General features: G+C 40.9%; 1 pseudogene; it reads left to right on the top strand.

Moving 5' to 3' along the window:
- The first annotated feature begins 4,964 nt into the window (after positions 1-4,964).
- On the top strand, positions 4,965-5,731 carry LOC124986456 (coiled-coil domain-containing protein 90B, mitochondrial-like; annotated as a pseudogene).
- The last annotated feature ends 450 nt before the right edge of the window (positions 5,732-6,181 follow it).

Genomic DNA, 6,181 nt, shown 5'->3' with positions numbered 1-6,181 from the left:
GCACTAGTTTTTGACATTTAAAATGTTTTCCTGCAGTCTTGATTTCTTTCTGATTTACATGCTTCCCCTTAGGAAATCCAAGTCTTCAGAATATGCTCCAGTACTGCATGTTGGGCCTTCTCCTCTCTGCTTTGCACTGGACAGAGGGGCCCTGTATTCACAGCAGTGTTCAGCCCTGGGCTATGGTTGGGGCTGCCATTCCTGTTTGTGTTCACTATCTTCTTTTGTGTGAAGTTCACACCTTTGACCCGGTCCACTTTGTAGGATCATGTTCCTGACTGGTTTTGGTCCTGACCTCCATACCTCCACTATCTCAAAACCAGTCTGTCTGGAATTGGGCTGTGCTCTGCTCAGAGGCTGACTTTGATCTGGTTTGTTTTAGAAGAACTTGGTGACATTTTCCTTTATCCTGAGTCTGTTCCAACGTAGCAGATGATGTGTTCTTTACCTGAATTTACCTTTCCGAGGAGCTTAATTCTTTTGGGAAGGAAACCAACCATTTTACTCAGCAGAATATCTTCTGGCAAAGTTATTTGTCTTTCTTCTGATGTTGGACCTCCCCAACCTTGAATTCCATCCTCTATACTCCCTGAGTATATAAATATTAAGAAGAATAAGTAGTCTTTTAGGGTCTTTATTTGTTGTTGCTTTTGCAGGGCCAAAATTAATGTCCTTCCTTTTTCCTATGATCTGAAAATGAAATGATGCAGGTACCTACTACCCCCATGTGCTTCACCTGTCTTCCACCTGCCTCTGTGGGTCAGTCCCATTGTGCCTGGATTTGTCCTTCAGGTAGGGTGTGAGGGTCTGAAAACTCTACTTTCTATCTTCCCAAATTTGACAGGTCCTCAGAAATTTATGCCAAGTATCAAAGTGGTATTATCTCAGGGGCGTCCAACCTTCCTCATCTACAGGGTAAGTTTAGGCAGAACATTATCCAGGATGTGCAAGACACTTTATTGTAATCACCTTCTACATAGAATGCTCAGTGGTGACGTGTGAGGATCTAGAAATCCTTGACTGTGGGATCTGGCCCTAAACCTAGGGTGCCTGAATGGGGAAAGGAACCAGGGGGTAGACTTTTCTTTAAATAAAAAAAAAAAAAAAAAAAAAAAAAAAAATATATATATATATATATATATATATATATATATTTAGTTGTCAATGGATCTTTTATTTATTTACACATGGTGCTGAGTATCAAACCTAGGGCCTCACACATGCCAAGTTATCGCTCTACCACTGAGCCACAACTCCAGCCCCAGACTTTTCTTCTTTTTTAAATTATTTTTATTTTTACAGACTGCATTTTGATTCATTGTACACAAATGGAGTACATCATTGCATTTCTATTGTTGAGCATGATGTAGATTCATACCATTCATGTAATCATACATGTACATAGGGTGATGAGGTCTTTCTCATTCCACCATCTTTCATACCCCCTTCCCTCTCATTCAAATCTACATAATCTAAAGTTTCTCCATTCGTCTCTCATCCCCCACCTCCCCACCCCTATTATATATCATCATTCACTTATTAGGGAAAACATTCAGTCTTTGTTTTTGGGGGATTGGCTTATTTCACTTAGCATGATATTCTCTAATTTCATTCATTTATCTGCAAATGCCATAATATGGCTTTTGTCATATTATTATCTTTAATATAACATCTTATTATATATTATCTTTATGACTGAATAATGTTCCATCGTGTATATATACCACAGTTTCTTTCATCTGTTGAAGGACATCTAGGTTGGTTCCACAATCTAGTTCTTGTGAATTGAGCTGCTATCAGCATCGATGTGGCTGTATCACTGTAGTATGCTAATTTTAAGTCCTTTGGGTATAAACCAAGGAGTGGGATAGCTGGGTCAAATACTGGGTCTATTCCAAGTTTTTGATACATTTTATAGATTCTCAGACCTTGAGAAGTTGGCTCCAGCGCTGCTACTAACAAAGTTGTATCAATTAGAGTTCTATCAAATATCCAGATCAAAGAAAGGAAGGAATGATATGAAAGGTATAGAGGTGATGATATTGACTTCAGAAGGTGACGCACCTCTGGTGTGAGACTTCCTAGGGAGGGAAAACAGTGAGAGCAGTTATCTATGAGAAACATATCCCTGATACATCTGCTCTGTCTTTCTAACCAAGTCTGTGTTTTGGATATGTTCTGGATGCTTGCTCTATGTCCTCTTTTACAACATGAAAATAGCCAGGTGCGGTGGCACATACCTGTAATCCCAGCAACTCGGGAGGCTCAGGCAGGAAGATTGAGAGTTCAAAACCAGCCTCAGCAATTTAGTCAGGTCCTAAGCAATTCAGTGAAACCCTGTCTCTAAGTAAATACAGAAAGGGCTGGCAATGTGGCTCAGTGGTTAAGTGCCCCTGGGTTCAATCCCTTTTCCAAAAAAAATTAATATTTAAAAATAAATAAATGAAAATAATTTGTTCAGTGAATGAGTCATTAAATCACTTTTTTGCTTTACTCAGCACTGACCCTTCTTTGAGTTTGTCACTTAGCCCCTTCAGAAGTCATCCTTTGGACCTCTCTAAGTCATTTCGTATCCAGGTGATTCTGAGACTCCTCTGCTAGAAGCTTCCTGAATCTACCAGCCCTCTCCCTAGTTATTTGCCATTTTGTCTATGAAACAGAGAAGGCTATGAGAGCCCACATTTGACCCTCAGCTTAGATATCCCTAGTCATTTTCTCTGAAGCTACTCTGGTGCCAGAGTGTTTTCAAATGTATAGATGAGGTCTATTTTGGAGGTGATGCTTGAGTTGTTTCGACATCTCATTACTGACAGGTAATTATTTTTTGAGAGGGGTACCAGGGATTGATCTCAGGGGCACTCGACCACTGGGCCACATCTCTAGCCCCATTTTGTATTTTATTTAGAGACAGGGTCTCACTGACCCTTGCTTAGTTCTTCACTTTGATTGAGGCTGGCGTGGAATTCACCATCCTCCTGCCTCAGCCTCCTGAGCCACTGGGATTGCAGGTGTGTGCCACTGGGTCCGGCTCTGACAGGTAATTCTTAAAGCAGGTTGAATACTGTCACACAGGACTGGAAGACCCGTCTGTCCTGGGTAAGGTTGTGAGCTGGAAGTCTCAAGGTTTTCCTCTGCAAATACACCCCAGAACCTATCTAGTTGGGTCTCCTACAACTACCATTTTTTGTTTTCAAATTTCAGTCAATGGTAAAGACAGTGTCTCCTGAATTTGGGGAAAAGAAACTCCACAGACTCTAAAATGCTGGGTTAGGAGGTAGACTTGAAGTGGGCCCCGACCTATATTGGAGTCAAACATCTGGGCCGTAATTGTTTTATTACAGGGAGGAGTAGCCAGAGCTCAGCTTTGAGGTGGAGAGAATACTGAAGGTCAAGAAGTAGTGGAGCATCTTTACACCACTTGGATCCTGGAGGCATTAGATGGTACCCTGAGTAACCAAAAGGGAGTCAGCTTCAGGAAACCAGCACAGAAACCACCACCAAGAACTTCTGCCTAGAGAGACCTATGAAGGCACAGTAATGGACCTGAATTCCCAGGACCTGTGAGTGTTACCTGCGAATCAAGGTATCAGACAGGATTCAGGTTGCTAATCATCTGACCTTAAGAAAGAAAGGTCATCCTGAATTATACAGGTAGGTTCAATGTGATCATGGAATCTTTAAATGAGAAGGGAGGCAGAAGAGTCTGGATTAGAAAGACATGGTTTGAAAAAGACTCAACTGGCCAGAAAAAAAGAAGAAGAAGAAGGAGAAGAAGAAGATGAAGAAGAAGAAGAAGGAGGAGGAGGAGGAGGAGGAGGAGGAGGAGGAGGAGGAGGAGGAGGAGAAGGAGAAGGAGAAGAAGAAGAAGAAGAAGAAGAAGAAGAAGAAGAAGAAGAAGAAGAAGAAGGAGGAGGAGGAGGAGGAGGAAGAGGAGGAGGAGGAGAAAGGAGGAGGAGGAGGAGGAGGAAGAAGAAGGAGGAGGAGGAGGAGGAGAAGGAGAAGGAGGAGAAGGAGGAGAAGAAGGAGAAGAAGGAGAAGAAGAAGAAGAAGAAGGAGAAGAAGAAGAAGAAGAAGAAGAAGAAGAAGGAGGAGGAGGAGGAGGAGGAGGAGGAGGAGGAGGAGGAGGAGGAGGAGGAGGAGGAGAGGAGGAGGAGGAGAAGGAAGAACTGGGAATGAATCCTCTTGCTCCTCTTTCTAGGCAAGCTGCTGGGCTTCCTTTTTCATGCACAATGCTGCATTTATCATGGAATTCATGGACTCATGCTCCCTTTCTGTTACTCATTTGGTAAATATATTTTCTATTTCACCTTCTCTGTAAAATTCAAATAAAGAAGCACTGTCTTTATAGAGAGGATCTGTAAACAATCCTCTATTTTATAGTCAGTTGCCCTCAACTGACCTGAGCAGAATCCATGACCTGTATAGTTGTGTGTGCTCCAGCAGGTAGATTTCTGCTCTCTGAGGCCTGAGCTGAGTATTTAGCATGTGATCAAAGGTTTTCAGAGACTGAGTCTTATCTTCCAGTATAGCTCAAAGGCAGAGGATAGGTCCAAGGCTCCAGACATGGAAAATAAAATGCTGAACAATTGGGCAATTGTGTTTCCCTGCAAACATGCTACCTCCGTAATAATCCACTCAGTAGAGATAGAATCAGGGTTCCAACTTCATCCTGAAGCCCTTTGCAACTAACATTGCACCTTGGATAGAAGACTCAGTTCCCACTCATCTTTGTCCTGCCCTGTCTGCTCTTGACATATCCCATCTCACAAGTCTACTGATTTAGTAAAATGAAAGTAAAAGGAACATTAAAAACAAAAATAAAAGAGTCAATCTATGTTGGAGACCAAATCTGGGATTCTTTGCTTGATCTCTCTTCCTATTTTTTGGAAGAACTGATTCATTTGGAGAGAATACATAGAAAAGAAAGAAATCTGCTGCCTCCTGCCACTACACAGCTCTGGAAAATGAGGAGTCACTGGGTTGGTGGTTTCTGCTGTATGGAGGTAGCAGGGGACACTGGATTTCCACTCCCTGCAGGCATTTCTCCCAGGCCCTGAGGAGAGATTTCTTGACCATTACAACCAAGGAAAGATATGACAGGAGGCCAGTGGACATAACTCCTTTAGAACAAGGGAAATTAACTTTTGATACCCATGCATTGGCTCAGGACTTGGAAACTCATGGATTTGACAAAGCACAAGCAGAAACAGTTGTATCAGCATTAACCATTTTATCAAATGTCAGCCTGGATACTATCTATAAATAGATGGTCACTCAAGCTCAACGGGAAATAACAATACAACAGCTAATGGTTCATTTGAATTCCATCAGGAAAGATATGGTCATCCTACAGAAAAGTGAATTTGCAAATCTGAGAGCAGAGAATGAGAAAATGAGAATTGAATTAGACCAGGTTAAACAACAAATGAATGGAACCAATAGAATCAAAGTAGAAAATAAGTTGGACATCAACCTAGAAAGGAGCAGGGTTACAGATATGTTTACAGATCAAGAAAAGCAACGTATGGAAACAACCACAGAATTTACCAGAAAGGACACTCAAACCAAAAGTGTTACTTCAGAAACCAGTCATAAAATTGACACTGAAATTGCTTCCTTAAAAACACTGATACAGTCTAATAAAGTGGAGGCAGTTCATTATCTTACAGCCCCGTTGTTCACTTGTCTGGCAATGGCATTGGGATTTTATAGATTCCGGAAGTACTACTGATGATCCTGCTCTTACTGTTCTTGACTTTGTAGAACACTACACCAGGACAGAGTTTCTTTGAACATTTTCATTTGCAGCAGAAACTTACTACAAGATCATTCAAAGTATGCCTGGATTAAAGAGAAGTATTTTAAGTATTGTATCTTTATTTTGTGTGTCTGCAATTTATTAGGTTGAAAAGCTATCATCCAAAACTCAATTTATTTAAGATAGAAGGGCACTTTGTCCTTATTTTTTTGATAGTGCATAGAAACTAAAGTTTTCTTGTATTTGCTTGAAGAATTTTGTTGGTATGTGTGAAAAACTATGCCTCAGGCTACATGCTTACTGGTCTTAACTCTCCTGATAACTACTGCAGTTAAATTTTTAAATAAAATAAAAGATTATTATAACAAAGCGACTTGGGTTTTTAAAGTGACTCACTATAACTGGAGATTATTTTCTTTTTAA

The sequence above is a fragment of the Sciurus carolinensis genome, chromosome 6 (assembly GCF_902686445.1).
Source record: "Sciurus carolinensis chromosome 6, mSciCar1.2, whole genome shotgun sequence".
NCBI classification, from domain to species: Eukaryota; Metazoa; Chordata; class Mammalia; order Rodentia; family Sciuridae; genus Sciurus; species Sciurus carolinensis.
Note: the sequence above shows the minus strand (reverse complement) of the source record. Positions and strands in the feature narration are given on the sequence as shown.